General features: G+C 46.0%; 1 protein-coding gene across 1 annotated transcript in view; it reads right to left on the bottom strand.

Moving 5' to 3' along the window:
- Positions 1 to 17,248, bottom strand: part of LOC139562344 (protocadherin-15-like) — a 289,491-nt gene that overhangs the window by 235,580 nt on the left and 36,663 nt on the right. The gene's annotated exons all lie outside the window — the stretch shown is intronic.

The following is a 17,248-nucleotide window of genomic DNA, read 5'->3' as shown; positions in this document are numbered from 1 at the left end:
TACACTACTGCTTGTCGTAATATACTGGACAACATGTAAAGTGTTGCTCCCATGTTTCATGAGCTGAAATAAAATATCACTTAAATGTTCCACATGCACAAAAAGCTTATTTCTCTCAAATGTTGTGCACAAATGTGTTTACATCCCTGTTAGTGAGCATTTCTATTTTTCCAAGATAATCCACCTGACAGGTGTGGCATATCAAGAAGCTGATTAAACAGCATTACACAGGTGCACCTTGACAGAAAAGGCCACTCTAAAATGTGCACAACACAATGCCACAGATGTCTCATGTTTTGAGGGAGCGTGCAATTGGTATGCTGACTGCAGGAATGTTCACCAGAGCTGTTGACATACAATGTAATGTTCCTTTCTCTACCATAAGCTGCCTCCAATGTTGTTTTATAGAATTTGGCAGTACGTCTAAACAGCCAGACCACTTGTAACCACACCAGCCAAGGACCTCAACATCCAGCTTCTTCAACTGCGGGACCGTCTGAAACCAGTCACCCGGACAGCTGATGAAACTGTGGGTTTGTACAACCAAAGAATTACTGCACAAACTGTCAGAAACCGTCTCAGGAAAGCTCATCTGCATGCTCGTCGTTCTCACCAGGGTCTTGACCTGACTGCAGTTCGACGTCGTAACCGACTTCAGTGGGCAAATGCTCACCTTCGATGGGCACTGGCATGCTGGACTGTGCTTTTCACGGAGGAATCACAGTTTCAACTGTACCAGGCAGATGGCAGACAGTGTGTATGGCGTCATATGGGCGAGCGGTTTCCTGATGTCAACATTGTGAACAGAGTGCCCCATGGTGGCAGTGGGGTTATGGTATGGGCAAGCATATGCTACGGACAATAAACACAATTGCATTTTACCTATGACAATTTGAATGCACAGAGATACCGTGAAGAGATCCTGAGGCCCATTGTCATGCCATTCATCCGCTGCCATCACCTCATGTTTCAACATGAAAATGCACGGCCCCATGTGGCAAGGATCTGTACACAATTTCTGGAACCTGGAAATGTCCCAGTTCTTCCATGGCCCGCATACTCACCAGACATGTCACCCATTGAACATGTTTGGGATGCTCTGAATAGACGTGTAAGACAGTGAGAAAAATAAGATATAGAGAGATACAACGAAAGGCAGGTGGGGGCAGGCACACCAGAGGGAAGGACAGAGAAAGAGGAATGGCAGAGGGAGATGGGAGAACATATACCTCTCTCTTGCTCCCCCCCTCCGTGCGCGCACACACACACACACACACACACACACACACACACACACACACACACACACACACACACACACACACACACACACACACACACACACACACACACACACACACACACACACACACACACACACACACAAATACATCATCAGGAGTGTTGGACCAAGTGTATAGAGAATGATATACAAGTGAAAATCAATACAAACAGAGAATATCAGGGGGAGTAGAGGCTAGCTTGGAACATACGTTTAACTCTTCTACAGGAGGGGACAACAGAGAACTAAAACCAAACTGCAACAAGGGTCAAGAGCCAATTCATTCAACAGATTTGGATTCCTTTTCTGAGAAGATTGAGCCCAAATGTGCTTAGTAAAGAGATACTGTATATTCTGCAGCAAGACACTCTATAGCTGAGAGAGAAGGACAGGATGGTGTCTATTCATTTAGAAAAGGGTCAAAATCAGTCCCCAAGAGGCCTAAGTGGACTGAGCGTGAGGGTGCGACAGCATGGTGTGTCATGGGTAACATGATACTCTGATGACTTGACACTCTTTACTGATCATCAGTATCTCTGTAACCAGAGGCCTGGGTATCTACCAGGACTCCATGTCCATATCAATATGAACAAAGGTATTTACAGGGCCATGCTGAACATCCCATTGATGCACCTCCAGTGTAGCTTGGCGCGATCCTGAGAGTGGAGCCACTTAGAGGTAGATGCATGGGAAATGTAGCCTATACTTGAGACAATCATACAATAACCAGGAAAAAAGTGCATTAGGTTACAATTGTCTGAAATAGAGGGACATACTTTAAGAACAAGAAGGACATCTTTCAGGAACAATGATCTCAACATCATGGTCTATCCATTACTTTTTCCACATTTTGTTGTGTTACAGGCTGAATTTAAAATAGATTAAATTGAGATTTTGTGTCACTGGCATACACACAATGCCCCATAATGTCAAAGTGCAATTGGCCAGCAGCATATCTAAGCAGGTTAAGTCCTAGTTGGTCCCTGGAAGGGAGACCAGATGCTGCTGGAAGTGGTGTTGAAGGGCCAGTAGGAGGCACTCTTTCCTCTGGTCTGAAAACAATATCCAAAAACCTCAGGGCAGTGATTGGGGACATTGCCCTGTGTAAGGTGCAGTCTTCCTAAATGTCCAATCTGTCCCTCATAACATCATGGCCACCTCATCATCCCCAGCTTCTAATTGGCTCATACATCCCTGTAACTATTCCCCAGGTCATTGCTGTAAATGAGAATGTGTTCTCAGTCAACTTACCTGGTAAATTAAGGGTTAAATAAAGTAAGTATGTTTTGAGAAACTTTTACAAATTAATTAAAATGAAATGCTGAAATGTCTGGAGTCAATAGTGATTCTCTGATCCACCTCTACGCAGACGACACCATTCTGTATACTTCTGGCCCTTCTTTGGACACTGTGTTAACTAACCTCCCGACGAGCGTCAATGCCATACAACTCTCCTTCCGTAGCCTCCAACTGCTCTTAAATACAAGTAAAACTAAATGCATGCTCCTCAACCAATCGCTGCCCGCACCTGCCCGCCCGTCCAGCATCACTACTCTGGACGGTTCTGACTTAGAATATGTAGACAACTACAAATACCTAGGTGTCTGGTTAGACTGTAAACTCTCCTTCCAGACTCACATTAAGCATCTCCAAAATTAAATCTAGAATCAGCTTCCTATTTCGCAACAAGCATCCTTCACTCATGCTGCCAAACATACCCTCGTAAAACTGACTATCCTACCAATCCTCCACTTCGGTGAGGATATAGCCTCCAACACTCTACTCAACAAATTGGATGCAGTCTATCACAGTGCCATCCGTTTTGTCACCAAAGCCCCATATACTACCCACCACTGCGACCTGTACGCTCTCGTTGGCTGGGCCTCGCTTCATACTCATCGCCAAACCCACTGGCTCCAGGTCATCTACAAGTCTTTGCTAGGTAAAGCCCCGCCTTATCTCAGCTCACTGGTCACCATAGCAGCACACACCCGTAGCACGCACTCCAGCAGGTATATTTCACTGGTCACCTCCAAAGCCAACTCCTCCTTTGGCCTCCTTTCCTTCCAGTTCTCTGCTGCCAATGACTGGAACGAACTACAAAAATCACTGAAACTGGAGACTCATATCTCCCTCACTAACTTTAAGCACCAGCTGTCAGAGCAGCTCACAGATCACTACACCTGTACATAGCCCATCTGTAAATAGCCCAGCCAACTACCTCATCCTCATCCCCATATTGTATTTATTTATTTATGTTGCTCCTTTGCACCCCAGTATCTCTACTTGCACATTCATCTTCTGCACATCTATCACTCCAGTGTTTAATTGCTATATTGTAATTACTTCGCCACTATGGCCTATTTATTGCCTTACCTCCCTTATCTTACCCAGTAAAAAAAGTCTATAAACAGTGTGTGCAAATGAGGTAAGATAAGGGAGGTCCTGTTTATAGACTTTTTTTTACTGGATTATTGACTGTATGTTTGTTTATTCCATGTGTAACTCTGTGTTGTTGTATGTGTCGAACTGCTTTGCTTTATCTTGGCCAGGTTGCAGTTGTAAATGAGAACTTGTTCTCAACTAGCCTACCTGGTTAAATAAAGGTGAAATAAAAAATGTAAAAATAAATAAAATAAGTAAATATTCAACCCCTTTGTTATGGTAAGCCTAAATAAGTTCAGGAGTAAAAATGTGCTTAACAAAGTCACATAATAAGTTGTATGGACTCACTTTGTGTGCTATAACGGTGTTTAACATGATTTTTGAATGACTACCTCATCTCTGTACCCCACATATACAATTATCTGTAAGGTCCCTCAGTTGAGCAGTGAATTTCAAACATAGATTCAACCACAAAGACCAGGGAGGTTGTCCAATGCCTCGCAAAGAAGGGAACCTATTGGCAGATGGAAAAATAAGATACATTGAATATCCCTTTGAGAATTGTTAAGCTATTAATTACACTGTGGATAAGTCACTACACAGATACAGGCGTCCTTCCTAACTCGGTTACCGGAGAGGAAATAAACCGCTCAGGGATTTCACCATGAAGCCAATTGTGACTAAAACAGTTACAGAGATGAATGGCTGTAATAGGAGAAAACTGAGGACGGATCAACAACATTGTAGTTTCTCCACTTTACAAACCTAAGTGGCAGAGTGAAAAGAAGGAAGACTGTAGGGAACACAAATATTCCAAAACATGCATCCTGTTTGCAATAAGGCACTGTAAAACTGCTAAAAATGTGGCAAAGAAATGAACATTATTTCCTGAACACAAAACTTTATGTTTGGGGCAAATATAAGAACACATTACTGTGTATCACTCTTCATATTTTCAAGCATGGTCGTGGCTGCATCATTTTATGGGTATGCTTGTCATCGGCAAGGGAGTTTTTGGGGGGGATAAAAATAAATGGAATAGAGGTAAGCACAGGCAAAAACCTAGAGTAAAACCTTGTTCAGTTTGCTTTCCAACAGACACCGGGTGTCACGACTTCCGCCGAAGTCGGCCCCTCTCCTTGTTCGGGCGGCGTTCGGCGGTCGACGTCACTTTCTAGCCATCGCCGCTCCATTCTTCAATTATCCATTGGTTTTGTCTTGTTCCATTCACACCTGGTTTGCATTCCCCAATCACATGACATGTATTTATTCCTCTCTTCCCCCTCATGTCTTTGTGTGAAATTATTTGTGTGTTACGTGTTGTACGCACTCGGCTAAGCGTTTGTTATTTTCCGTGTGTTTTCACGAAGCTTATTTGTATTGCTATACATTTATGTTGTGTGACATTTGTGTGCGCTATACACTTTGCCTTGTTGGCTTAAGGAGGTTTTTGACGCAGCTGAGTCCATCTGTATATCTCTCCTGCCGTAATAAAAAGTGTGCACCTGTTCACAATTCTCTGCTCTCCTGCACCTGACTTCACCACAAGTATGCACACGCCTGACAGAATTTCACACCTCTCATGGAGTCAGCAGGGGAAAGTACCCCGGTCAGAGGAGTTGAGGAGCGCGTCCAGGAACACGCAGCAATGCTACATCATTTCGGTGCCATGATGGATAGCGTGGTCCAGACCATGGACCGCTGGGAGAGACAGGAAGTCTCTCCAGCGCCTCGATCAGCACCACCGGGGTTACCTCTACCCGTCCCGTCTGGATCCAGTCCCAGTGGGATGCATCTCTCCCTTCCCAGGGAGTATGATGGGACGGCAGCACAGTACCAGGGGTTCCTGTTACAACTGGACCTATACCTGGCCACCGTTCACCCAGCTCCTTCGGGAAGGGAGAGAGTGACCGCCCTCATCTCATGCCTCCCGGGGAGAGCTCTGGATTGGGCAAACGCCGTGTGGGGAGAAGGAGACGCAGTTTTGGACAACTTCGAGGAGTTTCCCCCCCCCCCGGGCCGTCTTCGACCCTCCGCCCGAAGGGAGAGCGGCGGGGGAACTGCTCTTCCATTTGAGGCAGGGGACGAGGAGCGTACAAGAGTTGGCGCTGGAATTCCGGACCTTGGCCGCCGGAGCGGGATGGAACGACAGGGCCCTCATCGACCACTACCGATGCAGCCTGCGCGAGGACGTCCGAACGAGAGTTGGCCTGCAGGGATGCCACCATCACCTTTGACCAACTAGTGGATCTGTCCATCCGGTTGGATAACCTGCTGGCTACCCGTGGACGTCCAGAGGGGGCTCTGTCGGTTCCATCTTCCAGCACTCCCGCTCCGGTGCCCATGGGGCTGCGCGTAGGGAGGCTGGAGGAGGGGCCTTCGTGTGCACCATCTGTGGCCGCAGAGGGCACACTGCCAGTCCGTGCCGGGCTGGTCCCTCTGGGAGTCGAGGCAGCAGGCAGGGCACTCTGGCATCACCCCAGGTGAGTCTGCACCACTCTCATCCAGAGTCCTCTGTTGTCAACCTGTTTGTTTTCCTGAGTTTTCCCCGCATTCCCAGCATAAGGCGCTCGTCGATTCAGGCACAGCTGGGAATTTTATAGACAGAGCGTTCGCCCTTAGTTTAGGGATCCCCATTATTCCTGTGGTTAGACCTTTTCCAGTGCACGCTCTGGATAGTCGACCATTAGGGTCCGGGCTAATCAGGGAAGCCACCATCTCCCTGGTCATGGAAACACAGGGGGGCCACGAGGAGAGAATCAGTCTCTTCCTCATTGATTCTCCTGCGTTTCCCATGGTATTAGGCCTTCCCTAAAAAAAGAAGGCGACTCAATTACCACCCCATCGACGGGAGGATTGTGCGATAAATCTCCTGGTAGACCCTGCACTTCCCAGGAGTCACGTGTATCCCCTGTCGCAAGCGGAGACAGAGGCAATGGAGACACATGTCTCCGAATCCCTGCGTCAGGGGTACAATCGGTCCTCCACTTCACCCGTCTCCTCGAGTTTCTTTTTTGTGAAAAAGAAGGATGGAGGTTTGCGCCCGTGCATTGACTATCGAGGTCTCAATCAAATCACAGTGAGGTACAGTTACCCGCTACCTCTTATCGCCATGGCGATTGAGTCAATGCACGGGGCGCGCTTCTTCACTAAACTGGATCTCAGGAGTGCGTACAACCTGGTGCGTATCCGGGAGGGAGACGAGTGGAAGACGATGTTTAGTACCACCTCAGGGCATTATGAGTACCTCGTCATGCCGTACGGGTTGATGAATGCTCCATCAGTCTTCCAATCCTTTGTAGACAAGATTTTCAGGGACCTGCGCGGGCAGGGTGTAGTGGTGTATATCGATGACATTCTGATATACTCTGCTACACACGCCGAGCATGTGTTCTTGGTGCGCAAGGTACTTGGACGACTGTTGGCGCATGACCTGTACGTCAAGGCTGAGAAATGCCTGTTCTTTCAGCAAGCCGTCTCCTTCCTAGGGTATTGCATTTCCACATCAGGGGTGGAGATGGAGAGTGACCGCATTGCAGCCGTGCGTAATTGGCCGACTCCCACCACGGTAAATGAGGTGCAGTGATTTTTAGGGTTTGCCAATTACTACCGGAGATTTATCCGGGGTTTTTCCCAGGTGGCTTCTCCCATTACCTCACTGCTTAAGGGGGTCCTGTACGTCTGCAGTGGTCGGTTGAGGCGGACAGGGCTTTTGGGCACCTGAGAGCTCTGTTTACCTCGGCTCCCGTGCTGGCCCATCCGGATCCCTCTTTGCCGTTCATAGTGGAGGTGGACGTGTCTGAGGCTGGAATAGGAGCCGTGCTCTCTCAGCGCTCGGGCACGCCCCCAAAGCTCTGCCCCTGTGCTTTCTTCTGCTTTCTTCTCCGCGGAGCGGAACTATGATGTAGGGGACAGGGAGCTGTTGGCTGTGGTTAAGGCTTTGAAGGCGTGGAGACATTGGTTTGAGGGGGCTAAACACCCTTTCCTCATCTGGACCTACCACCGCAACCTGGAGTACATCCGGAAAGTGAGGAGACTGAATCCTCGTCAGGCAAGGTGGGCCATGTTCTTTACCCGTTTTGTGTTTACCCTGTCCTACAGACCAGGTTCCCAGAATATGAAGGCAGACGCACTGTCCCGGCTGTATGACACAGAGGAGCGGCCCATGGATCAGACTCCCATTCTCTTCAGCCTCCTGCCTGGTAGCGCCGGTCGTGTGGGAGCTGGACGCAGACATAGAGCAGGCGGGACGTACTGAGCCCGCTCCACTTCAGTGTCCCGTCGGGCGTCGGTATGTTCCGTCTGCTGTCCGTGACCAGTTGATCTATTGCGCCCACACATCTCCCTCCTCAGGTCATCCGGGGTTCGGTCGGACGGTGCGCTGTCTGACTGGGAAATACTGGTGGGCCACCTTGGCTAAGGATGTGAGGGTTTATGTTTCCTCCTGCTCGAAGTGCGCACAGTGTAAGACTCCTAGACACCTGCCCAGATGTAAGCTAAATCCCTTACCCGTTCCACAACGGCCTTGGTCACACCTGTCGGTGAATTTTCTGACGGATCTTCCTCCTTCACAGTATAACACCACGACCCTGGTCGTTGTGGATCGTTTTTCTAAGTCCTGTCGTCTCCTCCCTCTGCCCGGTCTCCCTACGGCCCTACAAACTGCGGAGGCCCTGTTTACACACGTCTTTCGGCACTACGGGGTGCCTGAGGATATAGTGTCTGATCGAGGTCCCCAGTTCACTTCGAGAGTCTGGAGGGCGTTCATGGAACGTCTGGGGGTCTCGATCAGCCTCACCTCGGGTTTTCACCCCGAGAGTAATGGGCAGGTGGAGAGAGTGAACCAGGATGTGGACATGTTTCTGCGGTCTTATTGCCAGGACCGGCCGGGGGAGTGGGCGGCGTTCGTGCCCTGGGCAGAGATGGCACAGAACTCGCTCCGCCACTCCTCCACTAACCTCTCCCCCTTTCAGTGTGTATTGGGGTACCAGCCGGTTCTGGCACCGTGGCATCAGAGTCAGACCGAGGCTCCTGCGGTGGACGATTGGTTCAGGCGCGTGGAGAAGACATGGGAGGTCGCCCATGGTCACCTCCAGCGGGCCGCGCTACGCCAAAAGACTAGCGCGGACCGTCACAGCAGTGAGGTCTGGCTCTCGACCCGAAACCTGCCCCTCCACCTGCCCTGCCGGAAGCTGGGTCCGCAGTTTGTGGGGCCATTCAAAGTCCTGAGGAGAGTGAACGAGGTATGTTACAGGTTACAGCGTTCCCCTGATTACCATATTAACCCCTCGTTCCATGTGTCTCTCCGCAGGCCGGTGGTGGTTGGTCCGCTCCAGGAGTTTGAGGTACGGGAGGTTCCTCCGCCCCCTCTGGACATCGAGGGGGCCCCGGCGTACTCCGTCCGTTCCATCTTGGATTCAAGGCGTCGGGTGGAGGGTCTTCAGTACCTCGTGGAGTGGGAGGGGTACGGTCCGGAGGAGAGGTGCTGGGTTCCGGTGGCGGATGTGTTGGACCCTGAACTTCTACGGGAGATCCACCGTCGCCGGCCGGCTTGCCCTGCACCTCGACCCCCGAGTCGTCCCCGAGACCGGTGTCGGCGCGCCGCTGGAGCCGCGTGTCAAGGGTGGGTACTGTCACGACTTCCGCCGAAGTCGGCCCCTCTCCTTGTTCGGGCAGCGTTCGGCGGTCGACGTCACCGGCTTTCTAGCCATCGCCGCTCCATTCTTCAATTATCCATTGGTGTTTGACGCAGCTGCGTCCATCTGTATATCACTCCTGCCGTAATAAAGTGTGCGCCTGTTCACAATTCTCTGCTCTCCTGCACCTGACTTCACCACAAGTACGCACACACCTGACACCGGGAGACAAATTCACCATTCAGCAGGACAATAACCTAAAACACAAGGCCAAATATCCACTGAAGCTGCTTACCAAGATGACTTTGAATGTTGCTGAGTGGCCTAGTTACAGTTTTGACTTAAATTGACTTGAAAATCTATCGCAGGACATGAAAATGTCTGTTTAGCAATGATCAACAATCAACTTGACAGAGCTTGAAGAAATAAGAAAATAATAATGCGCAAATGTTTTACAAACCAGGTGTGCAAAGCTCTTAGAGACTTAACCAGAAAGACTCACAGCTATAATTGCTGCCAAAGGTGATTATAACATGTATTGACTCAGGGGTGTGAATACTTATGTGAATGAGATATTTCTGTATTCATTTTTCAATACATTTGCTAGAATTTTTTAAAACATGTTTTCTCTTTGTCATTATGGGGTATTGTGTATAGATGGGTTTCTGGAGGCGCAGAAGGGAGGAACACCAACCTGATCAACAAGCACTGCAGTAACTCGATCTACAGTATGTACCTCCAGACAATGCATAGCGTTGGTGCATTAGACTAATAATAATTCATTCAACAACAAACGTCTATCCACAATTAGGATTACCAAAGCAGATCAACGAGCACCGAAGCATCTAGACCAGGGGTGTCAAACATACGGCCCGCGGGCCGGAACCGGCCCCCAAGGAGGTTCGATCAGGCCCGCAGGATAATTTGAAAGTGGAAAAAATGCATAAAAGACATGGAATTAATATTTTTAATTCGCTGCAATTCATGGATTATCCGCTAAGGGGCGCACTCTTTCCATCAGAGTAGAAGACAAGCCGCATCACTGAGACAGACTGAAAACAGCAGACGGTATCAATGCGCCATCTGCTGCTTGTTATGACGTTGTTAATACCTTGGTCTCTACCTCTCCGCTACACCCTCATTAGCCAAAATGTCGTTATCCAAACGGAGAAAAGTAGATAAGGAGTGTAGAATTTTCAAAGAAAAATGGACCACGTCCTATTTATTTACAGAGATGCACGGAAAACCTTCGTGCTTGGTGTGTTTGCAACAAGTTTCGGTATTGAAGGAATATAATATTCGACGCCACTACGAGACTCATCACAGCGAAAAATATGACGGCTTGCAAGGACAACTGAGAAGAGATAAGATTAACGAATTGCTGGCGGGTCTGAGGAAACAGCAGTCAACTTTCATCCAGAGCCGAGAAGTCAGTGAAGCAGCGGTAAAAGCCAGCTATATTTTCCTAATGTTCTTGTGCTTCTTTACACCAAAACAAAGGAAAGACATGATATTTTGGTTATTTATAGCAGAGTATGGTATAATTTTAATGGTCCGGCCCACTTGACATCTCCCTAGGCCGTATGTGGCCCACGATGCGAAATGAGTTTGACACCCCTGATCTAGACTAATGTGTAATTAGCCATCTCATAAACCATAGAGAGGGGAACATTGCTTTAATGGATATATCACTTTTGTTCCCAGTCAAATTAGTGGAAGTATAGGAGGAAAAACAGAAAATGTTAAAGACACAGTATTCCATCAGTAATTGGTAATCAAGGCACTATACACTCCAGGAGCTTAGTCCAAGGACAATCTAAATATTCAAATTAGAACCTCGGGGTAATTTGCTTTCATTTGAGGAGATAATATCCCGCACTAATCAACATGCCGATTCCCCCTTAAGCTACAAAACTTCAATTAATATATGTTTATGGTTTTTCTTCACAAAAGAACCCGGGCTCAGAGATGGATGGAGGCACAACTAACCTTTTTTAGATGTGATGTGGTTGTTTTTGTGCAAGATCTTACTTTGTTCCATGACTGGGATATAAAAGCTGCAAAACATTTCAAGGTATTTTCAGATGAAGCAGGCTTACAGAAATAGACAGTGCCTTAAAATCTTTACAGGACATTTCAATCAGCACTGAATTACCAGAGCACTCAGACAAGGCACCACTGAGATAATGCTGCCCACTGACATTTTATTTTCAGAATGTTTTTTTAGCTGCCTATGAAATCAGTGTCCTCTACGTTTTCAGAACTTTGTCTGAAAAAGTAACTAAATCAAATGGCCACGTCTCACTCAAAGTTCTTAAAAACACGTTTTAGCTGATGGGGAATTCAGTTCGTTCATAATTCTTTGACGGGAGTTGTTCCCATACGGAACAATAACGCATCGTCTCACACCACCGATGGACACCTGGGTCATCTTTTCAACTAACTAGTAATGCATGCATGCATACACACAATCCAATCCATATTGATATTGTCAGAATAACTAAGACATTCTTCTCCAGCCATGGACAGTCTCTTCCCATCAGAGACAGAGAATGAAAGGAGAGAACACTACTCCTGTAGATGAATGGCTTTCTTCCAGGCAGTTTCACACCAGGTCCTTCATCTCATAAAACCTTTAATAACTCCTTATGCACTCATAAATACTACTGCCCTTTAAATAAATATTAAGCCTTGATGACGGAGAGGAATTGTCTGGGAGTCCCTTTCCAATGTCACCTCTCTCTCTCAAAGCGAGAGCTGAGGAGTCTTGAACCAAGCCAGATCCCTCGCCTTACCTCAACTTTCCAAGTAGTGAGACGATTGGAAGATTGCCCAACCTCAGTGTCACTGATCATCGTCATCAGCTTAAAACACTCCAAGGTCAAAGGTTACATTTATGGCCCTGCCAGTCCCTGTTGTGGCAGGCATGATGCCTAGATGAGGGACTGAAGACTGAACTGAACAGGGACTTCTTAATTTCCCAGGGGGCTTAGTGTAATCTGCTTGCATAGAGTGGCATCCAGAAGGGCAGCAGGGAACCCTGGTCTGGGGCCAGCAATAGCTGGCTGGTGAAGAACTGAGAGTGACAGGGAAGGCATTTGTTCAACGCTGCCCATTGCCAGTTAAAGGAAAAATCTACCCAAAACCACTAATTCCTATAATTTGCAGTGTTAAAACCTCTTGAAGCTAGGGGGCAGAATTTTTATGTTTGGAAAAATAACGTTCCCATTGTAAGCTGCCTATTTCTCAGGTCCGGATGCTAGAGTATGCATATAATTGACAGAGTAGGATAGAAAACAATCTAAAGTTTCCAAAACTGTCAAAATATTGTCTGTGAGTATAACAGAACTGATTTTGCAGGCAAAAACCTGAGGAAATCCAACCCGGAAGTGCCTTTTATTTGGAAAAATCCCTGTTTCATTGCATGCCTATCCTCCATTTAAAAGGGTATCAACCAGATTCCTTTTCCAATGGCTTCCACAGGTTGTGAACAGGCTTTAGACATAGTTTCAGGCTTATATTTTGAAAAATGAGCGAGATTTATCGAAACGCGCCAGGTGTCCTTTGATTGGTTCATGCGCGCGAGAGTTGTAGCTCGACATTTTTTTTCTCTGTAGTATTGAATAGTTTACCGTCCGGTTGAAATATTATCGATTATGTATGTTAAAAACAACCTGAGGATTGATTATAAAAAACATTTGACATTACGGATACTTTTTGGAATTTTCGTCTGCCCTTCAGGACCGGCACGAGCCTGTGGTTTTCTGAACATAACGCGCAAATCAAATGGAGGTTTTTGGTTATAAAAATAATCTTTATCAAACAAAAATAACATTTATTGTATAACTGGGAGTCTCGTGAGTGCAAACATCCGAAGATCATCAAAGGTAAGCGATTAATTTTATTGCTTTTCTGACTTTCGTGACCAAGCTAATTTGCGGCTAGCTGTTTGTAATGTTTTGTCTAATGATCGAAAAACTCACAAACGCTTGGATTGCTTTCGCTGTAAAGCATATTTTCAAAATCTGACACGATAGGTGGATTAACAACAAGCTAAGCTGTGTTTTGGTATATTTCACTTGTGATTTCATGAAAATAAATATTTTTTGTATTTTTATTTTATTTGGCGCTCTGCAATTCAGCGGTTGTTTACAAATAAAAATATTTTTAGGTGAACAAATGTTTCATTTTGTCATTATAATAAGTTTGGTGGCAAATGTGAAGATCGTTGTGGAAATCTGTTGCAGCTCAAGTAGACTACAAAACCCACAATGCAATGCTCTCTCTGTGGGCTGGCTGGCTGGCTAGGTAGTTATCTAGCAAACGTAGCTACACACAATAATACCAAAGTCAATATCAGCATGTGAAGTAGTTAGTTAACTGTAAACAAACTGCACTAAACAAACTACACTATCAATTCTGCCTTCATTGAATGGAAGGGACATTTCTCTGCATGCTTTTGCTGGAAAACAGTTGCAAAGCGCATTACTCAGATCATATACAACCATTCTCCTTCACTTGAGGGAAAAAAGCTAGATCGATGTTTAAAAGGACATTGCTTCGAGTGTTGCAATCACACTCCCAGTGAACTGCTCGGAGTTGATCCTGCACATGGACCAGTCTGAGCTCCAGGAGAGGCCAAGTCCAGGCTCAGCCAAGCCCAGCAAACCCCCATCCTCCTGGGCCACACCGAGCCTGATTACAGCCTGCTGGCTGCCAGATTAAAACATACATCCACACAGCCGCTCCACTGCCCCCACAGCTAGAGGCTGCTACTGCTAGACAGAGTCTGTGCATCTGGCCTCTAATCAAACAATCCCCAAAATAGAGAAACAATTTCAGACAGAGACAAGGGAGGGGGGATGGAGAGAGAGAGAGAGAGAGAGAGAGAGAGAGAGAGAGAGAGAGAGAGAGAGAGAGAGAGAGAGAGAGAGAGAGAGAGAGAGAGAGAGAGAGAGAGAGATAGAGAGAGAGAGAGAGAGAGAGAGAGAGAGAGAGAGAGAGAGAAGGATAGATGGAATCTGAAGAGGGGACACATCCCAGCAAACCATTAATATTCCCAGAATATTAGCTAAGATTCCCCATTAAGTTCTAGTAAAGGATTTATCTAACTTTAGGTTTCCAGGTAATCTAATAACACAATGTAACAGTAATGTTTTTAGAACATACTGCCGGAAACAGAATGTGAGAGTAACGTTCTGGGAAGGTTCTTGCAACATCAGGCAAAAGTTTTGTACAAACATTGTATAATCATCAGTACAACCGGACAGTTTTTGTGTTATGATAACATTTGCTGCAACCGAATTAATGTTTTGAGAACTTTCACAGAACCAATTTTGGTTAGCTGGGATGGCTGTCAACATACACACACAATTATTTAATGAGAATAGGGCAACCATCAAAGCCTCAACAGAGACATAATAAACATACTAGTGATGAAACCCTTCAAAGATAATAGCCGCTTGTCATTAGTACAGTGTATTACCACAGAAAGAAATCCATGTACACACACACACACCCACGCACACACACTAAACATCAGGAGATTTTGAGTGATTGTATTGAGAGGTAGAGAGAGGTATGAGAAAGGTTTGTGCGTTGTCATCCAGATTGAGGCTTGACCTTTCATGATCCTTTCCTAAGCTATGGGGCCTGCTGATCCTCATAGAGACAGACAGTGGATGGACAGACAGGGGATATGCATGATGGGAATACTGCACTGCATAGCGCACTGTGCAGAAAGACTCATATGAGGCAAAGTGGAATTGAGAAGGTGAAGAAAGAGCTCTAGGAAAGAGAGGATGACCGAAACATGAGGATGGGATACATACTGTAGAAAGGCGGAAAGCGAAACAAAGAGCTGTGCGATAACTATTCTCTTATCTTTAATTGGTGTTTTCATGTCATTTCCATGGTTCGATATATAAATTATTGTTGCATGTTTTTTGTATACTGTAACAACATTGTTGTACCCTTGAATGCTGACAGACAGACAACAAACAGACAGTGAGACTATAGACAGGGAGATTTATGGTTGGAAATGGCCTAAGAAGGCCCGCTCAAACCAAGGTGACACTGAGAAAATATGCACGCACATGCACACACACACACACACGAATGCACACATTCTCGTAAACACGTCACAGACACTGTTCCCTCTCATGCTTCAACAAGCGTCTGTGTTTCCACGCAGTGATCCAATCAACTCTCACTTGTGATTGTTCTAACTACCTCTAATTCCTACCTGCTCCCTGTGTAATTATCTCGTCTACGTTCGTTCAAATTATAGGCTGCATCCCCAGTTATAATCAGTGGGCTGAAGCTCCACTGATACAGGAGCAGGTCACCGTACCGTGAGATAAATACAGAGACGGCACAGAGACAAGGAGGACAAGTACAGGAAATATATAATCATGTGCCAGTCTGGTCACTTACATCCATATGGAGTAGATACATAAGAGATGTAAGTTTAAGTGCAACAACTCTGACTGAGGATACCGGTTCTAAAGCACTAGTTCAAAATAACATTAGCTACCACACTCTTCCATCGACTTTTATGTTACATCAAATTACACGTTAAATACTTGACAATGGCTTGTGGAAATATGTAAAATTGTCAGACCTGAGCCTAGACTCAATTACCCACAAAGAGATTGAATGTGGTCAGAAGATAAGTGTTTTGTTGTTGTTTGTTTATTTAGGCGAAGGCCAGCCAGGCTTCTGCTAAGCCTGCTCAACATGTGGATGCAAGAAAAGCACAAACATACACATGGGGGTACGTAATACAAACACTCATTCAAATTACAGGCTACGACTGCACACACACAAACACACATGCGCATAACACACGTAAGTGCACACAGACAAAACAAACACTCCAACATGCACTCACACACAAACACACATAGGCTCTGAAAAAAATGACTTATTTAAGCAGGAACTCAGTTCCCCCCAAGGTGACAGGGGCTAATTAATGAGCTGATGTGCGTGCCAGCCAAAACTCTATAAAACTGTGAAAGATTGCAGCTTTAAAGGCATTACCTACAGTGGTTTCTCCACGGTAAGCCATGCATTAAAAGAAGACTAACTTTACAGAAACTGTAAAACGGTACAAATAAATGCATATTCCAGGGGTAATAAAAACTATGATATTTTAGGTCAGTACTCTCCTCACTCAACAGCGGCAGATGCTTGGCTGTTTATGCATTTAGACAGTTTCCACAAGGAACCCACAATGCTTTGCTTTCACCTTGAGGAGGAGGCACTCCATTCCATTTTTGTACAAGTATCATGCTATAGTAATACAGTAGGAGGGAAGGAAGGAGGGAGGAATGAAGGAAAGGGGAAAGGAAGAAAGGAAGGAAATAAGGACACTTCTTGAATTAAAGTGACATATCCTGGGGCGGCAGGTAGCCTAGTGGTTAGAGTGTTGGGCCAGTAACTGAAAGGTTGCTGGATTGAATCCCTGAGCTGACAAGGTAAAAATCTGTCGTTCTGCTCCTGAACAAGGCCGTTAACCCACTGTTCCCCAGTAGGTCGTCATTGTAAATAAGAATATGTTCTTAACGGACTTGCCTAGATAAATAAAATAAAAATCCTTGGGACAAGTTAGAAACAGTATCACACTGGGGAAGTCAAGTATGGTTATGTCTTTAGTTATTGTACTTTACAGTTCAGAATGTTACAAAGTATATATTTTCACTGTACAGTACATTACACTACAAGGAGCACCCTCTTCTCCAGCTAATTCAACTGTACTGACAGTAATGAGGGATGTATAAATATTTAACATAATGCCTTTTGAGTCATATTGATGACGAGGGAAAGGCTTGACACCAGGGAGCTTACTGTGAGTGCACCGTGATTAAGTATCATAGAGAATATCTATACATCCATCCAAGAAAGTAATTAGCTACTGCTCTGCTCTCCCTCGGCCCCCTGGCTT

The sequence above is a fragment of the Salvelinus alpinus genome, chromosome 32 (assembly GCF_045679555.1).
Source record: "Salvelinus alpinus chromosome 32, SLU_Salpinus.1, whole genome shotgun sequence".
In the NCBI taxonomy this organism is placed as follows: domain Eukaryota; kingdom Metazoa; phylum Chordata; class Actinopteri; order Salmoniformes; family Salmonidae; genus Salvelinus; species Salvelinus alpinus.
This window is presented reverse-complemented; position numbering and strand designations above follow the sequence as displayed.